The 25,297-nt window shown below is 50.9% G+C and overlaps 1 long non-coding RNA gene across 2 annotated transcripts; it reads left to right on the forward strand.

Moving 5' to 3' along the window:
* The first annotated feature begins 1,945 nt into the window (after positions 1-1,945).
* LOC122675987 lies at positions 1,946-24,518 on the forward strand. Of its 2 annotated transcripts, XR_006335387.1 has the most exons (4): positions 1,946-2,090; positions 14,129-14,794; positions 24,060-24,269; positions 24,362-24,518. It is a non-coding gene; the product is annotated as an uncharacterized LOC122675987 (long non-coding RNA). The 2 variants fall into 2 exon arrangements; XR_006335386.1 differs by lacking the exon at positions 1,946-2,090 and having other exon boundaries at positions 14,018-14,794.
* The last annotated feature ends 779 nt before the right edge of the window (positions 24,519-25,297 follow it).

The raw sequence follows: 25,297 nt of genomic DNA on the forward strand, positions 1-25,297 counted from the left end.
AGTATCCATCTTCCCTTGTCTCATTGATGACTGCCATCCTAGCAGATGTGAGGTCACTCCAGCCTTCTGGACTGGCTGGTCCCTGACTTGGGAACAAGCTTATTCCCAAGTCAGAACTTCTGTTCCCTCTGCATAGCAAGTTCTTGGATATTTGTTTTGGCTTCTTCCCCCTCATCACTCAGGTCTTGGCTCAAACATCACCTCCTAAAAATCCCTTGGCTCCTGGCCCATAGTTCTCTGTCTACTCCCGTGGTGTTATTTTTCTTCACTATCCGAGGCATTATTATGTGTATATTTATGTATTATTTTGTCCCTGTCACGAGAATGACAGCCCATAGAAGCGGGACCTTGCCTTGTTCTCTCCTGTATCGAATATACTTAGCACTTGGCACAGTTCCTGGCCCAGAATCAGCCCCAATAAATATTGCTAGATGCAAGAGAAAAGAATGAATGAGTGAAGACTTGGTGGATGCTGGATGCAAGAATGAATGAAAAAATGAATGAGTGAAGACCTGGCGGATGCTGTAGCCATGTGGAAGAATTCTAAGTCTTCTGGGAAAGCAGCATTTTGTTCTGATGAATTCATCAGAGGATGCTTCCTGCAGGGTTGGATGACCTCTTCATCAGGTGTGTGTTAAGTCACTTCAGTCATGTCCGAATCTTTGTGACCCTACAGACTGTAGTTTGCCAGGCTCCTCTGTCCATGGGATTCTCCAGACGAGAATACTGGAGAGGGTTGTCATGCCCTTCTCCAGAACTTCCCTGACCTAGGGATGGAACTGGTGTCTCTTACCTCTCCTGAATTGGCAGGCAAATTCTTTAACACTGGTGCCACCTGGGAAGCCCCTCTTCATCAGGTGCGTCTGTCTTAAGTTTACCAAGGAAAATAGCTCTTTCTGGGCAGTAGAAGGCTATTGTTCTCCCCTCTGTGAAATGAAATAATGCAACACAAATTCCCTGAGGCTTCTGGGGACATCAGGCTCTTTCAGAAAGCCATCATTTGCTCTGGCTGGGATTACTATTTTGTGATGGAGTGTCACTTAGAAACTTTGCGACAGCCAATTCATCTTTTGTAAAAGACCTGGTTAATGCAACTGAGACTTTTTTTGCCCCCTGAGATAATTGAGATGAAGCCTGAAAGAGATTTAAAGGATTTAAGAGAGATTTTTACAAAAATTTTTAAAGCAGCCTTTTTCTTTATTGAACAGCTAAAGGCAAAACCATCTGTTGCTATAGTGAGTGTCTTTGGAGGGGGTAAAGGCACCAACATCGAGTAAAAACGACCTTAAATGCCCACCAAGATCCTGCGTCGTGGTTGCTTGTCTCACTCACTGTCTTCTGGGAATGCCTTTAGACGACCGAGGAGTAAATGACTCCAAGTGTTTGCTGGTGTTGCTGAGTGAGTTCAGAGCTTGCATCCCTCTCAGGGTTCACAGCACTAATATCTGATTTGTTTGATGTCAGTTTCCTGGAGACAGGGATGGGAGGCCTCGGGTGCGGGGGCCAGATTTCCTCTCGGGATGACTTTTGACCTGTCCTTTTCCTCGGGGTCCCTGACATACAATACCTCCCTGTGTCATGCTGGGTCAGCTCACACCAGGAATAATTAAGCAGGGCTTTGCTGCCGGAAAACCCAAGGCTAATTTGGGGACGTCATGGGCCATGATGGCCTCTAGTCAATAACTCCGGTGCCCCCCCGCCCCTGCCACCCCACGCACGGGGATTTGCCTGATTTCTGAGACCTACACTAGGTCACGCAATTGTGCAGGCTAGAATCTGACTTTTGAGAATCTGCACACTGAACGGTGGGTTACAAGTTAGAATCTATGCTCTGCTCTGTGCCGCGTCCCCGCGAGGCTCTCTCTTCATACGTACGATTGAGCTGAAACCCCAGTCTGCCATCCCTGTCTCTTTTGAACTCCCTTGCAGGTTTCAGATGGAGCCCGGTTTTGTACCAAGGATCGTGTTCACTCATCAAATAGATGTGTGGGAGATTCAGCGGCAGCTTAATGTCAGAGACAAATTCCCCAGCCCTGGCTTAGGTGTGTGGAGAAAGTCTCCAGATGGTTCTCTGAGGTTTTCCACCCCAGGTACGTGGGGAGTGGGGGTGGGGCGTCCCCTGAGCGGTCAGCCACGGCCGCTGCCATCACAGGCGGAGATTGCTGGGTGTCACTGACAGACCTGCTCCCAGGCGTAATGGCCGGCGGGCCCTAGCGCAAGAGAGCTGGCACTTCTGCTACTGATGGAAACCAGATGCGAAGGGGATCCGTGTAATTACAGGAAAGCTGGTTAATGGTGGAGGGGGGAGGGGAGGCCCTGCGCAGAGCACGGGATGGGGGGAGCGTGGGCTCTGTCTGTCTCCTGTCTTTGAATGAAGCCTCTTTCATCAGCACTTTGAAATGCTGACACTGGCCTGCAGCCGCTTGTTCAAGGAATCACACCCGCGATTTTTGCATGTTTGACACTTTGTTACTCGGAGGGAGGGGACAGGCTGGCAGAATCAGAGGATGTTTTTGCTTTTGGAAAGAGGGTTTCGGGACTCTGTGACGCAGGTCCTGTGTCGACCTGGACGCCATCGGGGACACGTCTTTCCAGACCGGAGGGTGTCCGGCCCGCAGGCAGGCAGGCCCAGGCCCCTTGGGCAAGAAAGGGAAACTGCACACTCATGTTTCTTGCTTCAGCTGGAGCCTGGTAAGGCTTGTCTGAGCCCCCACAAAGTTTACTTCCACTTCTGGCCCGCCTGTTTCTCTCACTTCCCCAATATCTTGTTAAAACCACAGGAAAAAGAACACATTGTTTCTTGCCTAAGGTCATCTTTGGAAGAAGCACATTTGACTTTTAGAGGCGTCAGACTTCCTGGCCTCGATGGAGAAACACACTTACTTGGTGAACTTTTGAGCTGAAAGATCACGGCAGAGGAACACGTACACAGGGGCCTAAAGAGGCAGGAAGGCCACGGGGAGGGGAGCGGGGAGCGAGGCAGAAACCAGGGCGAGGCCAATCGCCCCGATGTTTACCAAGACGGAGGCCGGTTAGGGAGCCAGGTCCTGCCGCGTCTTACTGCTGCAGACACGGGACCAGCTGACCTGCGATGGCGGGTCTTCTTTTTTTGGGGGGGCATGGTCGTGTCAGGGGCCAAGTTTCGACCTGACTTTTAAGCACCTCCCTTTCACAGCCCAAGGCCTCCACGGGGAGCGTGGGAGCGGCCCCAGAGTGCCTAAGCATGCTCCAAAACTCGGCGGAATCCCACTGCCCGTCTTCTGACTCCACCTGTCAGGGCGCCTGGTGTGTTCTGGACACCCCTGGTCTCTACAGCTGGCTTCCACCATGTCCCGACGCCCTCATGAGCCTCCACACCCAGCACTGCCATCCACACACATCGGCACCATCCAAAGGGCAGTTCTGTGACACCCCTCCTTGGGACCCTAGCTCAGTTCCCTAGCCGCCAGAGTGAGCATGGTCCACCCTCCTCCAAAAGAGCACTTTCAAGCCAGCCTTGACCTGCTGTCCAGGTGCTGCCCAGTCGTCCAGGGACCAGCTCGGTTTTCATCTCAATTTAACCACTTGGTACTCAGTCTGAGCAAGTACAAACAACAGGTGTTTGTCAGCTGGAGGAACACACGGCTTATGTGGTGGGATCATTTATTCCAGATTTTCTAGGAACCAGAAGAGAGTTCATCATCAAGAAACAGCATGGGGAGGCTGTGTCCCCAAAGAAATACCCAGGAGGTCTGGCTGTCATATCAGAAATAGCAAGTGACCCCTAGCCTTTGGAAGAGATGATGATTTGTTTGACAATTATGAGTCTAAAGAAGCCTAAGAGTAAAAATTTCTGCCCATCCATCCGTTTATCCATCTATCCATCCATCCATCCATTTACCCATTCATCTATTTATCTATCCATCCAACCATCCATCCCTTTACCCACCTATCCATCCAACCGTCCATCCATCCCTTTATTCATGTATTGATCTCCTTTCACTTTCCCCCATTCCTGATAAGAATATGAAAACAGGGTGCAGTCTCTCAGAGCTATCTGAGGTGCTGTCTCCCAGGCTGCAGTCCTCATTTTGCCCCCAATAAAACTTAAACTTGCAACTCTTAAAAAAAAAAAAATATGAAAACCAATCAGACAAGCCTCTAGGCTTGAGAAGCATTGAGATTTTTTTTTCTCAGAGATTTTTATAGCTATGTGATTATTATTAGGAGACTATTCAAAAAATGCTTGAAAGTAGGGGAATGGATACATGTCTACTAGATACATCCCTTGATGAAATGTTACATAGCCTTGAAAATGATGCCTGCCAAGGGCTGGCAATAATAGGGAATATGGTGTCATAGAAGGTTACGTGAAAAAGTGTATACAGCATTTGAAATAGATTTATTCAATGAACAAGTCTGGAAGGACATGGATGCTGGTGAAAAGCAGCTTGAGTGGTGGGGGAGGGGGGATTTGTCCCCTTCGCTACACCTCTGTGCATTTCCTGTCTTGCCTAATGAGCTCATTCGCATTGAGCAGAATGCTGTTCCAGAAATTTCTAGCACGTTCTCCTTCCTTCCTTTGGACCACTTGAATCATTTCAGTAGAGTTTGCTCCATATAGCAGGAAAAGAGGTACTGTCTTTAAAATATATGTATCTATCTATTATTTGGATGCATCGGATCTTTGTTGCATCATGTGGGATCCTTCGTTGCGATGAACGGACTCTCTAGTTGAGGCTTGTGTGGCATGTAGGATCTTAGCTTCCCAACAAGGGATCGAACCTGTGTCTTCTGCATGGCAAGGTGGATTCTTAACCATTGGACCACCAAGAAAGTCCCCTTTCGTTCATTCTTTTTTTTTTTTTAAAGAAAGAATTGGAAATTTTCATTTGAGCCAAATTTAAGGGTTATAACCCTGGAAGAACGTCTCAGAAAGCTCGGAAAACTGTTCTGATGTACTGTCTTCCTGTGATTAAAAGAAGAATGTGTTTGTCATATAAAATAAGTACATAAAATGAAACATAAATACACAGACATGTACATATAAGCACATACGTGTGTGTGCATGCATGCTCAGTCACATCAATCGTGTCTGACTCTTTGTGACCCTGTGGACTGTAGTCCGCCAGGCTCCTCTGTCCATGGGATTCTCCCATCAAGAATACTGGAGTGGGTTGCCATGCCCTCCTCCAGGATCGTCCTGACCCAGGGATCGAACCTGCAGCTCCTGCATTGCAGGCAGATTCTTTACTGCTGAGCCCCTGGGGAAGCCCCAAGAACACATATATATGTATATGTCTGTCTAGTCAGAGCTATGGTTTTTCCAGTGGTCATGTATGGATGTGAGAGTTGGACTATAAAGAAAGCTGAGCACTGAAGAATTGCTGCTTTTGAACTGTGGTGTTGGAGAAGACTCTTGAGAGTCCCTTGGACTGCAAGGAGATCCAACCAGTCCATCCTAAAGGAGATCAGTCCTGGGTGTTCATTGGAAGGACTGATGTTGAAGCTGAAACTCCAGTACTTTGGCCACCTGATGAGAAGAGCTGACTCATTTGAAAAGACCCTGATGCTGGGAAAGATTGAGGGTAAGAGGAAAAGGGGACGACAGAGGATGGGATGGTCAAATGGAATCACCGACTCGATGGACTTGAGTTTGAGTAAACTCCAGGAGTTGGTGATGGACTGGGAGGCCTGGTGCACTGCGGTCCATGGGGTCGCAAAGAGTTGGAGACAGCTAAGGGACTGAACTGAACTGAACTGATGTGCATATTCTTTTAATTTTTCCCCCAATGCTTCTATTTCCAACCAAATTAAACGTGGGTGGGCTTTGCTGCTGGGCCCCTCTGGGCCCCCTGCTGGGAGCCTGGCGAGAAGCCCAAAGACTTCAAGTCAGTCACTTGAAGGAGCATCCTCTCACCTGTGGCAGCAGTGAAGAACCTACTCTCGAGGTTCTTCCTCTGGGAGACATCATCACAAGGACCATTGGCAAGCATTAATGTGAGCATGCCTGTTTCCATCACGCAAACCACACTTTTCTTGGCTGATGGTAGCTCATGGTGTTTGTCTGAGCTTCGAATCCTTTGCAATCTAATATCCGATGTCATAGTATCCCCACGGGCGCTTTTCGCCGCGTGTCTCTGAACTCATTTTTCTGCTGCCGTTCCCTCGCTGGTGGTCCTGTGCATGAAATTAGCCTCCCCCACCCCGACCCCCCTCCCCGCTTCACTTCTGAAATTCATACTGTAATGCGATGGGAAGCATTTTTGTTGGCAGCCTCCGTGCAGAGAGATTCTGAAGGATCAAGAAACACGTTCCCTCCGAGGGCGTTTGTATGTGGCTCCACTTCTTGGAAAAGGCAGCGGCTTTTCTGGCACCGGCTCAAAACCCAGGACCGTCCTCTCCCACCTGGCCAATGAGAGCTCTGGGGGTGGCTCTGTCAGGACAGCAGGATGCCCCCCAACCGCCCCTGCAATCGCAAGCTTGCCCTGGGGATGCTCTGGAGTCTCTCGTGCTGACCAGGCCTGGGGAGGACCCGGCCCCTTGACGGGCTTTCCCGGGCAGGCGGGCTTTCCAAGTGGCTCAAGCGGTAAAGAACCTGCCTGCCAATACAGGAGACATAAGAGACCTGGGTTGCATCCCTGGGTGGGGAAGATCCCCTGGAGAAGGGCATGCCAGCCCACTCCAGTATTCTTGCCTGAAGAAGCCTGTGGACAGAGGAGCCTGGTAGGCTACAGTCCACGGGGTCACAAAGAGTCGAACATGACTCAGTGACTTCTCACAGCACATGCTTAATGTTAGTATGCAGTGCTGGGCACACCTCGATGTTACTGAGTCCTGACTCAGGCTGGGAAGAGTCACCTCCCTTCCTCAGAGGAAACGAAGGAATTACCCACGGTCACACAGGAAGGTAAGAGCTGGGCCTGCCGTGTCTGTCGTCTCCCGAATCTTCACGCCCCACCTCGGTGCGTGTGCTTTCCGGAACCTCCCTCAGCCGCAGAGCACAAGGGGCTCCTGAGTCCTGAGCTCCTATTCTACCAGCTTTGCTGAACTTTCTTAGGTGGGCTTCCCAGGTGGCGCCGTGGTAAATAGGCCTGCCATTGCCGGAGATGCAAGAGATGGGGGTTTGATCCCTGGGTTGGGAAGATCCCCGGGAGGAGGGCATGGGGACCCACTCCAGTGTTCTTGCCTGGAGAATCCCATGGACGGAGGAGCCTGGCGGGCTACAGTCCCTGGGGTCGCAAAGAGCCAGACACAACTGAGCAAGCAGCACAAATACCCAGAGAATACATAGAAGAAAATCGCCTGTCGGAGCAGCTCCGTGGCTTACGTGGCAGCTCCAAGTCTCTGAACGTGGGCAGCAGGCAGGGGTCGGCACGAAACAGCCTCTTCCAGGGGGAGGGGGGCTTGGGAAAATGTTCAAAGGGGACTTATTTTTAAAAATGACATTATTGATATTTTAAGCTCATGCGGGGGATTCCCTGGAGGCTCAGATGGTAAAGAATCTGCCTGCAACGCAGGAGGAGACCCAGGTTTGATCCCTGGGTTGGGAAGATCCCCTGGAGAAGGGAATGGCAACCCACTCCATTGTTCTTGCCTGGAGAATCCTGTGGCCAGAGGAGCCTGGTATGTTACAGTCCACAGGGTCACAAAGAGTCGGACCTGAGTGAGCGACTAACACTCATTTTTTTAACCTCATGAGGACTCGGTGAAGGAGGTTTAGAATGTGGCCTCATTCTTCAAAGAAAAGGTCATTGACGCCCCCAAGGACTCTGTCAGGCTCTGTGTAAAGTGATGCTGGAGTTTACGGATCTCATCTGCTGAACCTCCCTGTGACATTATGTTCTATCTGTGTCACCCTGGGCCTGTGGGCCCAGCCCTTCCAAGCTCTTCTGTTTCTCTGGCCTGGGCTAGGGAAGAAATCCGTGGTGCCATTCACATTGGATGACGTGGAGTTTGGGGGTGAAATGTTTTAGCTGCTCTACTTTTTTGATATTTCTTTATTTGGCTGTGTTGAGTCCTAGTTGTGGCAGGCGGGATCTTTCCTTGCAACCTGGGGCCGTCTCTCCAGCTGTGCTGCTCAGGCTTAGTTGCCCCAGGGCGTGGGATCTTAGTTCCCTGACCAGGGATCAAACCCAAGTCCCCTGGGTTGGCAGGTGGATTTTTAACCACTGGACCACCAGGGAAGGCCCACTGTTCATTTTGCAATCGTGCTGAGATGGTATAAACGAACAGATCAGGATCCTTTCTCTTCAAGCGCACAATTCATTTGTCGCAGCAAAGCTTTCAGCACATCCAAGGTCTCAAAGGGGCAGAGAAACCTCGGAGGCTGATGGTTGAGCTGAGCTCTCCCAGAGTCTGCTGTTCAGTACAACTTTGCCGTAGCGAATCCGTCGGGGGAGACTTGGCGGGCAGACAGGCCCTGGGACCCCCATCCTGCCACCGAAGCCATGCATCACCAGGTGCTTATATCCCGGCAGAGACCCACTCACATTCTGAGGGCCCTTTGGGAAAATGGAAAACAAAAGGAAACAGTGACAAACCGCAAGTTTCCAAACCTCACAGCAGATGCGTTTTGTCAGACAATGCAGCCACCCTCTTATTCTCCACTTTTCATTTAATCAGACTAGAACTGACGTACTTTGAATACCAGGAAAAGCGGAACTCATGTTCCCTGGTATCCCCAAAGAGGAAGTGAAAGAAACAAGCAAAACAATTCCATTCAAGAATAAAAAAAAAAAAAACCCCAAACTGCTTATAGAAATATGACTTGTGCCTTCAGCTAACCAGGAGTCTAAAATAAGAATGGTGCTCAGCACAGATTCTGGGAAGGCTTTTTAAGAATGGAAGGAGGAAATGAGTCGTCATCCTGGGCTCCTTGGGCGCAGGGCTTGCCTTGGTGGTTGTGTCTGAAGACGACCTTCTGCCAAACCAAGAGCCTGGGTCCACGGTTGGAAACCTGGCCACGGGCCACTGGTGTTAAAAAGAAGCCGAGGAAAGTCTACTTAAGCGCCCTGTGCCTTGCTTGTGCCTTTGAATGATGTGTGACTTTTCTTATTCAATTTAATTCAGCACTCTCAACCTGCCATTTCGTCTTCCTTTTTTTCTTTCTTGCATGCATGATCTTAGCTCCTGGCTAGGGCTTGAACACGAACCCTCTGCACTGGAAGTGCAGAGTCTTGACCACCAGACAGTCCAGGAAGCCCCTGCAACCTGCCACTTCTGTTGTTCTCAGCTGCTTCCAGAATGGGTCGCCCTTCCCCTTCACCTGGACAGGCCCTGCCTCACCTGGGGAGACAGGTGTTTCCTAAGAGTGTATTGGCTGGTTTCTGCCCACGGGCTCCGATGGATGGGAAATAAGAAGGGAACAAGGAGAGGTGTCTCTTAGGTACTTTCTCCCTCTGTTGACAACTCCTGGGTCTTTGCTTGGGGTTACTCCTCAGGCGGGCACTTCATCCATTGTCACAGCGGCAGGTCAGCTGGGGAGAAGCTGTACCTGTTGGCCATCCCATCTCGCTGGGGGCTGGAGTTGGCTGTATGGGCACAGATTGCGGAAAACTGTGAAAGACGCTCTCCGCCTGGGGCCACTGCTGGGTCATCGCCAGGGTCTCACGGTTGCAGGCAGGGCTTAGTGGAGGCCCGTGGGTGTGGGAGAGTCTGGCCAGGCTGGTGGAGGAGACTCAGACATGAAGGATGGACGCTAGGGAGGCAGAAGCGGGGCCCCATGGGGGCCCCTCGCCCTCCTTCCAGTTGAGCTTTTCTCTTTTTTTTAAAAAAAATTAATGTTTATTGGGGTAGAGCTGCTTTACAAGGTTATGTTACTTCTCTGCTGTAAAGCAAAGCTGATCAACTCTACAAATACATACATCCCCCCTTTTTGGATTTCCTCCCCATTTAGGTCTCCGCAGAGCGCTGAGTGGAGCTCCCTGAGCTACACGGTCGGTTCTCATTAGTTGTCTGCTTCACACACAGCAGTGTGTATGTGTCAAATCCAATCTCCCAGTCCATCCCGCTCTCCCCCTTGGTATCCACACATTTGTTCCCTATGTCTGTGCCTCTGTTTCTGCTCGGTAAATAAGTTCACCTGTACCATTTTTTCTAGATTCCACATATCAGCCTTGATAGATGACATTTGTTTTTCTCTCTCTCATCTGCTTCACTCTGTTGGACGGTCTCCAGGTCTGTCCACGTGTCTGTAAATGGCACTATTTCATTTTTTATAGCTGAGTAATATTCCATTGTATACACGTACCACATCTTCTTTACCCATCCGTCTGTTGATGGACATTTAGGTTGCTTCCTCGTCCTGGCTGTCGTAAACAGTGCTTCAGGGAACACTGGGGTGCATGGATCTTTTTGAATTATAGTTTTCTGCAGGTATATGCCCTTTTTAACCACAGATCCAGTTCAGTTATCCCCATAGGAACCCCAGGGAACTTCCTATTGCCATACAGTTGCTACAGAGATGTAGAAATCGGGTTCACCCTTCACCCCTTCAAAATGTATGGCGGGCATGTTAGACTTGAGTTAAAGGGACACATCTGGTTTTCTACCAGAGATGTAAGAACGGTTTTGACCAGACTGTGTTTCAGAATCACTGGCTTCTGCTGTAACCGTTTGTGATTTCTTTTACATATTTGAGAACATCCGACGGCTCCCTGCTCCCCACCCCACGGCTGCCGTTGTGGGAGCCTTGGATACAGAGGGCTTCTCCTCCCTTTGGCCTCAGCACCCAACGCTCCACACTTCTCCCAGGAACACATGCTGCTTCAGCTGAAACTTCATCTGATGCCTCACAGGGAATCGGCATCAAGTTGGGGGGTGTGGTGCCTTCCAGGCCAGGATGGCAGGGCCCCTCCAGTGGGAAGGGTCAGAGGCTCAGGCAGCGTGGGGGCCAGGCACCCAGGGAGCAGATCAAAGTCTAATCTTGGACCATGGTTTTTCTTTGGTTTCCTCTCAAAGGCTGCACTTGGAACTCAGACCCCTCCGATTGGCTGGTCTTTTGACTAGTGTTGGGTTTCTAAACACCCGCCTCCACGGAGAGGTCCCTGGAGAACCAAGGTGGTCAGTGAGACGAATGGAAGCTTTTTTCCCCTCTTTAACTTTGTTTAAAAAGAACTATTTTGTTGTGAAAGTATCAATGTTTGCTGACTGTAGAAAATAGATCACATAAAAGGAAAAACATCCACACTGCTTTCTGCCACCCCGATAGGCCGTCAAGGATGTAGGGTCAATCTTTCCATCCTGGAAGGCAGCCTGGTATCCACACTGCTTGTCATGCACTTTCCCTCTTGCTTAGTGGTGTATTGTGAATATCTTCCCACGGTGAAATGTTTTGCTATGTTACAATTCCTTCCATACGACTTACTTCGTCAGTGTATGGAATTAAATTGTTATCCTCAGTGTATTTGTTCAACTTCCTGGTGTTAGCACACTGATTATTTTTTTTACTGTTATAAGTGATGCCCATCTTGTGTCCATGAATCAGTATTTGTTTAGCTCAAGAGAAGCTTTGCTTTTGGGGGGTCACAGTCTACAGAGGAGGCTTTTCTTTCTTTCTGGCAATGCTATGAGACATAGGAATTAAAATAAAGATTGAACCCTTCAAGTAACCAGCTGGAGTTAGCTGGTTGCCCATTCATGAACAATTTCAGCCCAAACCCCAGGAACTCTCTCTGGTGGCCCAGGAACCAGCCAGGGGAGCTGCCCTCTGCTGGCCCTACCTCTCCCGAAGTCATCCCACCCATCCCCCAATTCTATGCAGGGTAGAAGTGGAGACGGGGGTATAGCAGGGTGGGAGGTGGTCAGCGTTCAGGGGCTGGGTCTGTGAGGGACCAAATTAAGGAAGAGCGTGTTGTCCAAGTCATGAACTGACCACCTTAAAAGGTGGGACACAGTGAGTGGTGTGCTGAGTACAGAAAGTTCTAGAACCCAGAGGACCGAGGCCTGGCTTTGTCTCCAATCGGCACCGGACTCTGAGCTTAATATTACCATTTGTGGCCTTTAGCTGAGCACCCACTTTTTATTTATTTTTCTTGTGTCTGGCCTCTTTTAAGGCTCAAAATAGATACTTTTGGTAAGGGTGCTTAAGAACAGCTTATTTCAGTAAAGGAGCCCAAATCTAGTCTCTGTTGTAAGTGAATGTACCTTTTGTAAAAAAAAATCATTTTGAGCAATAAAGTAATTTGTTTATTGGCTATACCCGTGGCGTGTGGGATCTTAGTTCCCTGACCAGGGATCAAACCCATGTCCCCTGCATGGGAAGCATCAGTTTTAACCAATGGACTGCCAGGGAAGTCCCAGTAAATTAATTTTAGATTAATGTGTAATGTGGCTTTTCTTAATAAACACAGAGCATCATCCTCCCAGTTGCCACAGGTAGAAGCCCCTTCTGGAGGTGTCCTTGACCCCCAACACCTGCCGAGGAGCTGAGTCACCTCCATTATGACCTCAGGGTACCCCCTCTTTCACTCACCCTTAGCACGGGACCAAAGCCAGGAGTCAGGGGTCCCAGGAGACCAGCCTGAGCAAATCTGCTCATTCCCGCAGCTCAGGAGCCAGCCAGAGCCTGGGGGCCTTCAGGCCTCCCGAAAGTCCTCCTGGGCCCTGGTCTCCTCTACCCTGAAAGGACCAGTGCCAGGCTGTGGGGTCTGGGCGTGAGCGTGAGCTTGGGGCCTATTAGGGGGTGCCTGTGTCTCCCAAATGTTGGAATCCTAATCCCCAGTATCTCAAAGGTGATTTGATGTGGATACAGTTTTCACAAAAGTGATCAAGTTACAGCAAGGTCATCAAGGTGGCCCCAATGCAGTAGGAGGGCTTCTCTGGTGGCTCAATGGTAAGGACTCCACCTGCAATGCAGGAGATAAGGGTTCGATCCCTGGATCAGGAAGATCCCCTGGAGGAGGACATGGCAACCCACTCCAGTATTCTTTCCTGGAGAATCCCAAGGAGAGAGAGGCTTGGTAGGCTGAAGTCCATGGGGTCACAAAGAGTTGGACACAACTGAGCAACTGAACAACAACAAATCCAAGAGGAAATTTGGACCCAGGCAAGCACAGGGAACTAAGATCATGGCATCCGGTCCCATCACTTCATGGCAAATAGATGGGGAAACAGTGGAAACAGTGACTGACTTTATTTTGGGGGGCTCCAAAATCACTGCAGATGGTGACTGCAGCCTTGAAATTAAAAGACACTTGCTCCTTGGAAGGAAAGTTATGACCAACCTAGACAGCATATTAAAAAGCGAAGACATTACTTTGTCAACAAAGGTCCGTCTAGTCAAGGCCATGGTTTTTCCAGTAGTCATGTATGGATGTGACAGTTGGATTGTAAAGAAAGCTGAGTGCCAAAGAATTGATGCTTTTGAACCGTGGTATTGGAGAAGACTCTTGAGAGTCCCTTGGACTGCAAGGAGATCCAACCAGTCCATCCTGAAGGAGATCAGTCCTGGGTGTTTATTGGAAGGACTGATGCTGAAGCTGAAACTCCAGTACTTTGGTCACCTGATGAGAAGAGTTGACTCATTTGAAAAGACCCTGATGCTGGGAGGGATTGAAGGCAGGAGGAGAAAGGGATGACAGAGGGTGAGATGACTGGATGGCATCACCGACTCAATGGACATGGGTCTGGGTGGACTCTGGGAGTTGGTGATGGACAGGGAGGCCTGGTGTGCTGTGGTTCATGGGGTCACAAAGAGTCGGACACAACTGAGCGACTGAACTGAACGGAGGAGAGGAAGCCAGCGAAGAGGGAGGAAGAGATTGGGGTGATGCTGCTCAAGTCAAGATGATCAGCAAAACATCGGAAACTGGGAGGGGTCTGGCCCACATCCCCCTTCACAGCCCTCGGGGGCTCCTTTGTCCATGGGATTTCCCAGGTAAGAACACTGGAATGGGTAGCCATTTCCTTCTCCAGGGGACCTTCCGTAACCAGGGCTCGAACCTACATCCCTTATATTTCCTGCATTGGCAGGCAGATTCTTTACCACTGCCTCAGGCTCTGCGGCTTTCGGCCTCCAGAGCCTGAGGCAGTGACCTTCTGTTAACCCCTCGGCCGGTGGGACTTTGGTGGCCGAGCACCCAGCTGCCTTGACCTCCTGGGAAACCGGATTGGCTTTGATCTTTCGGCATTTCTGATTTGCTTGCAGGCTCTGCTCCTCCGGAGCATCTCAGAGACCAAAGGAAAAAGCCCACAGAAACCGCCCAACCAAACAACAACAGCAGAAAGGGAAGAAGTGACAATTGGACACCTTCTGGGGTCAGCTCCCACCAGGGGAAGTGCCCAGGGGGAGGCTTTCCTTCCAGCTGCAAAGGCGGCTCTACTCAGCAAAAACTGTGGGGAATTTGGAGAAGGAAGGGTGGGAAATGGCTCTGTGAGTACTGTGCTAATTAAAGGCCTGATCCCTGCTGTCCGCCACGTGGACACAGCCAAGCTTTGCTTTCAAAGCTCTCCTTCAAGCTTTGCTTTCAAAAATTCCAGCCTTGGGTTTTTGGCAGCTGCTCCCGACCCTGGCTGGAAATAGCATCACCTCTGGGCCTTTAAATATGTGCCCCTAACAGAGCCTGGCACAGACGAATGTCTTCAGAATCTCCAGGGGGGTCGGACAGCAGGAATTTACCAAGTGGATTCTGGCACGCAGCCTGCCTTAGGGGCCACCGGTCCAGGGGATGCAGGCAGAGTGTTCTGGATCAGCCAATGACCTGGCCGCCCTCCCGCCCCACCCAGCCTCTCCAGGCTCCACCTTCAGTCCTGACCCGCCAGCCAAACTCTGCTGCACTTGACGGTCACCACGGAGTCCTGTCCTGGGGCTACCGTGAGTAACAAAAGTACCACAGACTGGTGGGGAAGAAATGTGTCTTCTCATGGTTCAGGAGGCCGAAATCAATGTGCTGGCAGGGCTGGTTCCTTCTGGTTCTGAGGCTCCCCCAGCTGCTGGTGTCTCCCCCAGTCCTTGCATCCCTTGGCTTGTGGATGCATCACTCGGATCTCCGCCTCTGTCTTCATACAAACCTGGTCCGGTCTCTGTATGTCTTCTTTTCTGCCTCCCATAAGGAGCCTTTGTGTGCTCAGTCACACAGCCGTGTCTGAGTCTTTGTGACCCCACGGACTGTAGCCCGCCAGGCTCCTCTGTCCATGGGATTTCCCAGGCAAGAGTACTGGAGCGGGTTCAGGTCAGTTCAGTTCAGTTGCTCAGTCGTGTCCGACTGTTTGCGACCCCATGGATGGCAGCACGCCAGGCCTTCCTGTCCATCACCAACTCCTGGAGTTTACTCAAAATTCATGTCCATCGAGTTGGTGATGGAGTGGGTAGCTACTTCCTTCTCCAGGGGATCTTCCCGACCCAGGGATCAAACCTGCATCTCTTATGTTTCCTGCATTGGCAGGCAGATTCTTTACCTCTAGTGCCACCTGGGAAGCTCCAAAAGGACCCTAGTCATTGGGTTTAACGTCTACCCTAATCCAGGATCACTTCGTCTAGAGAGCTTTACCTTAAAGACATCTGCAAAGGCCCTTATTCCTAATCAGGTTGCTCTCTGAGGTTCCGGGGATGTATATTCCAGTGAGCAGCACCGCTCAGCCCACGACCCCTGGAGGGTTTTATATGTCCTGCTGTCCAGGCTCACTGCATGTCAGTTACACCAGACCTGGGGCCTGGACACAGACCTGGGAGTCTTCAAAGCTCTTGGTGATTCCAACCTGCAGCCTTGGTGGCAAAACCCGAAAGAGACGTGTGTTCTCAGGTGCCTTTTATATTGAAAAATCTGAACTGAGACCGGCTCAGTGGGGATGGCCCTGGTGGAGGGGGTCCATGCAATGTCTAGTCTCCAAGTCCATAACTGTGGGCTGTGTGTGTGAACGTGTGCGTCTTTTTTCAGTAAATGAACCGTCATGCAGGGGCAGCGTGGGTGCCGGAGCTCTGGCATCAGCTGTCCTGTGTTATTTCTGGCTTTCTGCACCTGGGCAGCCTTGGCTTTGCAAGGCGATGTTTGTTGTCACTGGGCAGCACCGGCCACTTTGTAATTCGAGTCTCTGGTGGTCACGCGAAGGCTTGAACAAAGGTTTGCTTCACTCCTCGACGACGTCTGAATGGTTTTTTCGTAAGAGACCATGAAGCCGGTGTTCTTGGGTCTGTCAGCTGGATTTCCAGCCAAGGGCTTTTGATCCACAAAAGGGCCATTCAGGGCTCGCCTCAGCCTTAATTAATCGCAGGCCCTTGGCCGGCGGGCCCTGCGGGGCTGAGAGCCCCATCTGGTTTCCACCCCACCCCGAGGCTGCACCCGCTCCACCAGGCCCCCGGAGGCTCTGTGCCCGTGGCCTCCGCTCAGACCCCAGCTGGCTCCTCGCGGGGCAGAATCAGAGCAAACAGGAGCCTCAGTTGCCAACTCGGGGACCAGCTTCCATGCCGGGAGGCCATAGGCTTTTGATCCTGGACCTCGCTCACTTCTAGGGAAAGGAGATGAGACCTCGGGGAAGGCCCTGCGTGCAGAGGGCTGGCTCATGGGATCCAAGTCTTTTCTGGCCCAGGGCACAGCCCTTGGGACCCATGTGGGTTCACAGCCCCGCTTCGCTGCGGGACCTGGAGCAACTTCTTAACCTCTCTCTGCTTCCTGGACGCCCTGGAACGTGGTTATGATCGCAGGTGACCGCGTGTGGCCCTTGGCTCCCGTTGCATGATAAATGCTCGCGGTCATCACTGGGGCCTTGTTGGAGCCGTGACTCTGCCTGAGGCTCATCGTGTTGGAGGGCACAGCTTGGTCATCAGAGATCACGTAAGGAAATACCATTCTTTATCCGTGGCCTGCAAAGACATGAAAGGGCTCCAGTCAATCATGCCCAGCAGCCCAGCTCACTTCTCCTTCTCCTGGACACTGCCACTTTCTTCCCCAGATGCCTTTCCTTGCCTGAGGCTCTTCTTTGGAATTCCTTCCCAATTTCTTTTCTTTTAATTTATATTTATTTATTTGTCTGGCTGCACCGCATCTTTGTTGCTGCATGCGAGATCCAGTTCCCTGACCAGGGATCAAACCTGGGCCCCCTACATTGGGAGTGTGGAGTCTTCGCCACTGAACCACCAGGAAAGTCCAGTTTCCAGTTTCTTGATCTTCAGACTCAAATGCCTCCCAAAGCAGGACACCCACCTGGGCAGGTGTAGGAAGGTGGGGGGAGGGAGGACACTGGGTCGATGAAGCCAGATTCTTCCAGAGTGAACCAGCTCTTGTCAGGTCAATTGTGCTTCATCGCTCAGTTGTGTCCAACTCTTTGTGACCCCATGGAGGGTAGCCCGCCAGGCTCCTCTGTCCATGGGGATTCTCCAGGCAAGAGTACTGGAGTGGGTTGCCATGCCCTCCTCCAGGGGATCTTCCCAACCCAGGGATCGAACCCAGGTCTCTTGCATTGCAGGTGGATTCTTCACTGTCTGAGCCACCAGAGAAGCCCAAGAATACTGGAGCGGGTGGCCTATCCCTTCTCCAGGGGATCTTCCCGACCCACGTTGATAGTTATGCTAATATTATTAATAAGAAATAAGACTGGAATTTGAACCCACCCCTGCTGATGCCCCAGCCCTTGCCATTTCATCAACAGGAGCAGGTGCAGAAGGCTTGTGTGAAGTCGCTTGGAGCCAGGTTGACCATGGGGCAGGGTTTTCAGGGGGTGATGCCACCTTCCTGTCTTTGTAAAGGACCCAAAGCTCACCCCCAGCCCTGAGGACAAATGCCCGGTTGATCTGACTCATTCCGAAGGCTGTGCCTATAAATCCAGAAATTGTTCATGCAGCAGGAGTGATGTAAGAATTCTTGCTTCTTGTGGCAAAGCTTTTACTGTCATGAGTAGATCTTCACTGAGCACCCTGGTGATGACTTTCTTGGTGCTGAGCAGTTCAAGGGAAACTGCTCTTGAAGACCTGCATTTTCAATTGGAAAATAAACAGAAATTCAAGAGCCCTGGAAGTGCTAAATGCTGAGGGCAATGTGTGGCCGTGAGTGGAGAGCGGGCTGGAAAGTGCCAGAGAAGATTGGTTCTTAGGTGAGGGGAGCTGGAGCTTCGGAGGGTGAGGGGCAGGTGGGTGCGGGGTCGGAGGGGTGGTGGCAGAGGCTGGAAGGCTCAGCGTGTCTCATGATCCCCAGGAGATGAGCGGAATTGCAGCAGGAATGCGAAGTCCAAGTCAGCTCAGTGGGGACCCTGAAGGATTCCCTATTTCATCCAGAGCCATCATTAGTACCAGCCCTGCAGGTGCCTTTGTGAGTCCGGGGGTATTTGTTCTGTGCTTCAGGCTAGTAGAGAAAGCACACGCCACACTGGGCTTTGCAGTCCTGGGACTCTGAGTTGAAATGCATAAGGATCTGGTCAGGTTTGGGGGGCTATTTTGGCATAAGACAGACCAAACCAGAACCTTGGAGAGGTTGGCACAGCAGTGGGCAGGTGGCTGTCTCCACTCCCCGCAGCCCTCCCTGTGGACACGCCTGTCCTGGGAGCTGCCCTCTGTCCCCAGTGAGCAGGGAGGCGTAGACAGGCTCCCTCTGGAATAGCGAGACCTAGACACGTACGTCCATGCCCCTGGGAAGCTTGGGCTCCCCAGAGGTTCGCTCACTTTAGCTGCTTCAGAGTTGCCTGAGGGCGGGACTCCACCCCCTGATGTCTCTGATCCAGCAGGTCTGGGCGGGGCCTGAGCATCTGCATGAATCTGACAAACTCTGAGGTGGTGCTGATGCTGCTTGTCTGGGGACCACATTTTGAGAACCACTCGTCTAAGGGATTCCCTCGTGGCTCAGACGGTAAACAGCCTGCCCTCAGTGCGGGAGGCGTGAATTCGATCCCTGGGTCCGGAAGATTCCCTGGAGAAGGAAATGGCAACCCACTCCAGTATTCTTGCCTGGAGAATCCCATGGACAGGGGAGCCTGGCAGCTACACACAGTCGATAGCATCACAAAGAGTCAGACATGACTGATCAACTGCACTTTTTCATCTAAGATGGGGGTCCCAAATTTTGGATGCCTGAGAATCATCTGGGTGTAGTTTCTGGAGGTTTTTCAAAAAATACTTATTTATTTCTTATTTTTGGCCATGCCGGGTCTTCATTGCTATGCACGGGCTTTCTCTAGTTGCAGTGAGCAAGGCTACACTCTAGTTGTCGTGTGTGGGCCTCTCATTGCAGTGGCCTCTCGTTGCAGAGCACGGGCTCTAGGGTGAGTGGGCTTCAGTAGTTGCAGCCCATGGGCTTAGTTGTCCTGCAGCATGTGGAATCTTCCCGGACCAGGAATTGAACCTGTGTCCCCTGTGCCGGCAGGTAGATTCCCAACCACTGGACCATCACGGAAGTCCCCATGGAGATTTTGATAAGTCTGTCATATATCGGGGTCAAAGTGAAAGCCGCTCAGTTGTGTCCGACTCTTTGCAGCCCCATGGACTACGCAGTCCATGGAATTCTCCAGGCCAGAATACTGGAGTGGGTAAACTTTCCCTTCTCCAGGGGATCTTCCCAACCTAGGGATTGAACCCAGGTCTCCCACATTGTAGGCAGATCCCTTACTGGCTGAGCCACAAGGGAATCCCAAGAATACTGGAGTGGGTAGCCTATCCTTTCTCCAGCGGATCTTCCCAAACCAGGAATCAAACTAGGGTCTCCTGCATTGCAGGCAGATTCTTTACCAACTGAGCTATAAGGGAAGTGCCAGCTACCAGGAAAGCCCTGTAAAGGGGCAGATGCATGCATTTTGATCATGTCACTGGGGACTCTGGAGTTGATGAATCTCTGGTGTACAGAGAGGGGTGCTTGTTGCTGCAGCTCCCCAGGTTCCTGCCCCTAGAGGGCTGGATTCCCGAGCTCTGGGGAAGGGATCCAAACCTGCATCTTTAACAAGCGGCCCTCTGACGCTTACCATGGGCCAGACAATGCTGGTGGGGGAGAGAGAGTGGGAGTTGGGGCTCCTGCTTCCCGAGGGAGGAAGCATCTGTTTTTCCTTTGTCAAGCCCTGGGTGTCTCCCACCTCCCTTTGCCAGCTCTCCCCTTCCACGGCAGCACTGCAGCCACTGGCATGGATTCGGGAAGTGCCCATTGTCCACTGTATTTTGCTTGGCAGGCAGTGAGTTGCCCATACCCTTCGGTATTCTCAACCATGGAAATGCCCAGCAGTGTGAGGAAAATTTTGACCTTCCTGAAGCTCATCGGGGCTGGGTCCCACACCTCCCAGTGTCCCCTGCCCCCTGCTCCACTTCCCCTACTCCAGCCTCAGCTGCTGTCCACTGTTTCATAGGAGTGACTGCTTGCAGCACTTTTAGTCCTTACCTCCAACCGCAAGAAAACAGAGATGCTATCCAATACGGCTAAGGACATGCCTGCCGATGCTCACGCAAGCACTTGCTCCGGGATTCTTGCTCATCTTTTCCTGTACAAGGCTGATGCAACCTCCCCAACCCCCTACCCTACCCCAGCATCGAGGAGATTGGAGGACGCTAAATATAAGCACTTGCAAAACTGTGCCGTTTAAACAGGATCTGGTTTCCTAAGCAAAATGTTCCAGCTCCACCCTATGCAATTCTGTGACTACTACTTTGGGGAGATTCCTTCAAGGAGGTCCTAGAGACTGAAGGGAGATTTCAGAGGGCAGAGGGCAGGGGAGAAGAGGGCAAAGGGCAGATTTTTACTGCTGTGAGGCTCTATTTTGGTGCAGTCATGACTGTAGAACATAGAGGAAGGGAAACTCAGCCTTGGTGGCTAAGATGGTAAAAAAAATCCACCTGCAGTGCTGGATACCTGGGTTCAGTCCCTGGGTTGGGAAGATCCCCTGGAGGAGGGCATGGCAACCCACTCCAGGATTCTTGCCTGGGAAATCCTATGGACAGAAGAGCCTGGCAGACTACCGTCCATGAGGTCACAAAAGGTCAGACACGACTGAGTGAGTAACGCTTTCACTTTCAACTCAGACCCACCCAGAAAGTGGAAGCCTGTGCTCTCTGCCCCTAGTAGGCAGAAGCAAGCAGTGAGGGTGAGACGAGAGCTCAGGAAGGGGAGCAAGCCCCAGCCTGGCTTCCCCCACCCCCACACGAGTGGAATCCCTCAGCTTCTGCATCTGTGAAATGGGAGGGGAGTGTCTCTCGGGCTCCCTGTCGAGGGAGACCTGGGAGGATGCAGTGTTTGAAGCTGGCTTCCCGGGAGGTTTGCCATCACTAGGCTGCTAGCAGGGCCCTCCCTGGTAGCAGTAGCTGGGAGGAGGCCCCCTCTCCCACCCCCACTCACCTTGGGTGTCAGATATTAGTGGGGAATCCATCTGGAGAGGCCCGAGGACCATAAGGGCAGCGGTGCATCAGGAAATGAAAATGCTTCCTGACCTTTTATGTGCATTTTTAAGACTATCCTGGAGGAAGTGGCCCCTCCCCGTTTGCCATTTTCACTGATGCTATTTGTCCTTTCCTGGCTGACCTGGCATCCTCAAGGTCACCTGGACAGAAGATGGGGAGATAGCGCCATACTTTGAGAAAGCACGGGGACCCCCAGGCCAATAAACAGGCACGCATCTGTCCTAACGATCCTTGTCACGTGGTGTCCCACCCTCCCAAGTTCAGACAGAGGGCGACACAGAGACAGGTGTGCTCGGAGGCGGCCACACAGAGCATTTGCACAGCGCAGGCCAGTGGGAAGGCTCAGGGCAGAGGGCAGAGGGCAGAGGTAGCCAGGATCCGGGCTCAGGTCTGCAGGACACGTGGGCTGAGCAATGCTGGGCAGGAACACATGTATTTCTTTGCTTCGGTTTCTTTATTTTAAAAATGAAAAGATCTCCGATGTGTTAGCCCTGCAGTTACAGGGTTCTGGGGCCATGGCTTGCCCAGCGTCTGTAAAACTGTTCAGTGAGAATGAAGCATTTACAGAACCAGCTGTCTCTGCCCTGCAGAAAAGCTCGGAGTTGGTTTAGTCCCTGTAAAGCGTGAAGGTGGCGAAAATGCTGATGGAAGCCCAAGGAGCATCCCTGGAGTCTCAGCTGCTCATTGGCTCAAGGGTTGTGGGGCAGCCTCTGTCCCAGGCCCTGGGATGTGTCCCCGGTGCTGTGAGCCTGACTCTTGACTAGGGCAGGGGTTCTGCCTTCTCCTGGTGCTATGACACCTTTGAGGAAGCCTGTTGGCTCCTTATTAGCATAATGTTTTTAAATGTATAAAATAAAACTCTCTGGATTGCAAAGGAAAGCAATTAGTTTATCTTCCCTGGTGGCTCAGCTGGTAAAGAATCTGCCTTCAATGCAGGAGATCCGGGTTTGGTCCCTGGGTTGGGAAGATCCCCTGGAGAAGGGAAAGGCAACCCACTCCAGTATTCTTGTCTAGAGGATCCCATGGAAAGGGGAACCTGGCAGGCTATGGTCCATGGAGTCGTAAAGGGTCAGACATAACTAACAAGGAGGAAGAATACAGTTATCAACTTAAAAAAAATGTGCTCTTATTTAAATGTGTTTTGTAATAAGACCTACCAGTGATTCTGATAACCACTCTAATTTGAGAGTGGTGGGAGGTTATTCTGAGATTTGCACATCAAGTGTAATGTTAGGTCAAAATATCTGCTGTTTCTAATCTATGATTAGGTCCCAGAATCGGTGCGTGCTGTGTGTTGCATCCATTCATGATGGAAAGAAATGCTAATTTTCAGTTGGAGATTAATGAAAATATGAATGTCATTATTTTCCTATGCAGTTTCAAAGACTCCCTAAATTCCTTCCATGGACACTCCTGACTAGGACCCCCTCGAACTAGAGCTCATTTACCAGGAATGTCTGACTGGCTTCCTGCAACCGTGCTGTGCATTTCTTTACCTCCCTCCACTCCTCCCCCTTTTCCTTCCTTCCCCACTATTTTCCCAGCCTCATATGAGAAAGCTCTTAAAAAACATTTCTGGAAGGAATGAATTCCTTCAATTGTAGGCATGAGGCGAGGTCGTGTTATGAGCCCAGGGCTGTGTATGGTGATGGTTTAAAGAAAGCGCTCCGCAAAGGTCCTTGCTCTCCACGTGGAGCTCCGCAGTTGGGCCATGGTCCCAGCTGGCCAGGACTGGAGGCGGCCGGATGGCACACCTGCAGTGGAGCTCGGGGTGTGAATCTAAGTTCCAGGCTCACCACCTGTGTGACCTAGACACCTTTTTATTTATTTATTTTTCATTTACAGTGTGAAGTAAGACAGAGAAAAACAAATATCATATATTGATGCATGTATAGGGAATCCAGAAAAATGGTACTGATGAACCTATTCTCAGGGCAGGCATGAAGACGAAGACATATATGATGGACCCATGAGCACGGTGGGGGAAGGAAAAGATGGGACAGGTTGAGAGAGTAGCATTGATGTCTATACACTGTCACGTGAAAATAGGTGGCTAGTAGGGAGCTGCCATGTGACCCAGGGAGCTCAACCACCTAGACGGGTGAGATGGGGGTGCATGCCAGGGAAGCTCAAAAGCGAGGGGTACATGTATACATATCGCTGATCCATGATGTTGTATGGCAGAAACTAAGGCAGCATTGTAAAGCGAATATCCTCTGATTAAAAAATTAGAAAATTGAGATATGTCAATCATTGACATATTGTGTAAGCTTGAGGTGTACAACATATAGCGCTGATACGTTTATGTTACAGTGTGATTGCCACTGTAGCATTAGCTAAAAGTTCTATCACATCCCATAATTATCATGTCTTCCAGTCCCTCCTGACCTGTCAATTCCACACCTGGTAAGAGGCTAGGAGAGCAGGAGCTGCCCCATGGGTGGTCCGGGTCGAATGAACTGATACATTGGGGTGCTTAGAACATTCGGCACACAGCCAAGGTGACCAGTTGTCTCATTTTCCTGGCGCTTCCTAAAGGCACTAAGGTTTTCTGAATACTGGTGGCTTCCAGTATTAAAGACCTCAATGGACCCAGGCAAAGGGGAATGAGTTGGTCACCCGACGAGAGCTCAGAAAACGTTACCATCACCCTCTTGGGTGGTGTTGCCATGGTGCAGGAAGAAAGGGAAGTGATGTGAAGGGTGGGAGGTTGCTAGTCTGACCTTCAAGGAGAGGCAGCCTTGTAGGATTTTGATCTTCTTTTCAATTATCTTCAAAGGATGCCCACTCTTTGTGACCTGATTTAAAATTGAATGCCACCGAAAACAGAAGGCATAAAGTCCAAGCCTCAGCATAACAAATGGAGAGGTTGAGAGGGAGACCCAGGCACCACTCACAAGGACCCCAATTCACCAGGGGCCTCCGAAGCTGGCAGCACCTGCCTGTGGTTCTGGAGCTTGGATATTTTGCTGTAACAACAGGCTGACTGGTGAGTGAAACTGCTTTTTTTTTCACAAACCCACAGTTTTGGGGATCTCTTTGAGGCTGTAAGTGCTGTAACAGCAGGATTCTATTTTCCAGGCTGATATTTCAGTGGATTTGTTGCAGCACCTGCCAGGTGCTGAAAGCTGCTGCTGCTGCTGCTAAGTTGCTTCAGTTGTGTCCGACTCTGTGCGACCCCATAGACGGCAGCCCACCAGGCTCCCCCGTCCCTGGGATTCTCCAGGCAAGAACAATGGAGTGGGTTGCCATTCCTTCTCCAATGCAGGAAAGTGAAAAGTGAAAATGAAGCTGCTCAGTCGTGTCCAACTCTTAGCAACCCCATGGACTGCAGCCTACCAGGCTCCTCCATCCGTGGGATTGTCCAGGCAAGAGCACTGGAGTGGGGTGCCATTGCCTTCCCCAGGTGCTGAAAGCTCAAAAAGTCAATATTCTAATCTGTGCTTCCTGAGCATGTGAACACTGAGCTCATGGAAATGCAGATCTCTCTCGGGTACACGCTTGGCTTATACCTTGTATGTAAGGAACTGGGAAAGATGCAAGCAACACTGGCTGGTAACTTTAGAGGCCTTTTCCATTTTTTTCAGTTGATTGCAGAATTTCATTGTTGCCTTTAGAATTAATTTCGTGCACCTGTCTCCTTGGTAAATAAATGAATACCTCACTCTCGCTGTACATAAAATATATATTTTTTTAAAAACAACGTAAGCTTTATCTTTTTAAAATATTTATATTTATTTATTTCTTGGGCTGTGCCAGGTCTTAGCTGTGGCATGCAGGCTCTAGTTCCCTGACCGGGGATCGAACCTGGGCCCTCTGCATTAGGAGTGCGGAGTCTTAGCCCTGGACCACCAGGAAGTCCCCATGAAATACTTGTTGATTGGCTCTACCGTCTGCTTCTGCTGCCCTGTTCACCTCCCCAGAGAGCATGAGGGGGGCCATGAAATGGAACCACAGCTGTTTTTCCTCACTGACTCCAAAAAGTCCTGCAGGATGCTTTAGCCAGAGGCTTCCAGT

This window comes from Cervus elaphus, chromosome 19 (genome assembly GCF_910594005.1).
Source record: "Cervus elaphus chromosome 19, mCerEla1.1, whole genome shotgun sequence".
Lineage (NCBI taxonomy): Eukaryota > Metazoa > Chordata > Mammalia > Artiodactyla > Cervidae > Cervus > Cervus elaphus.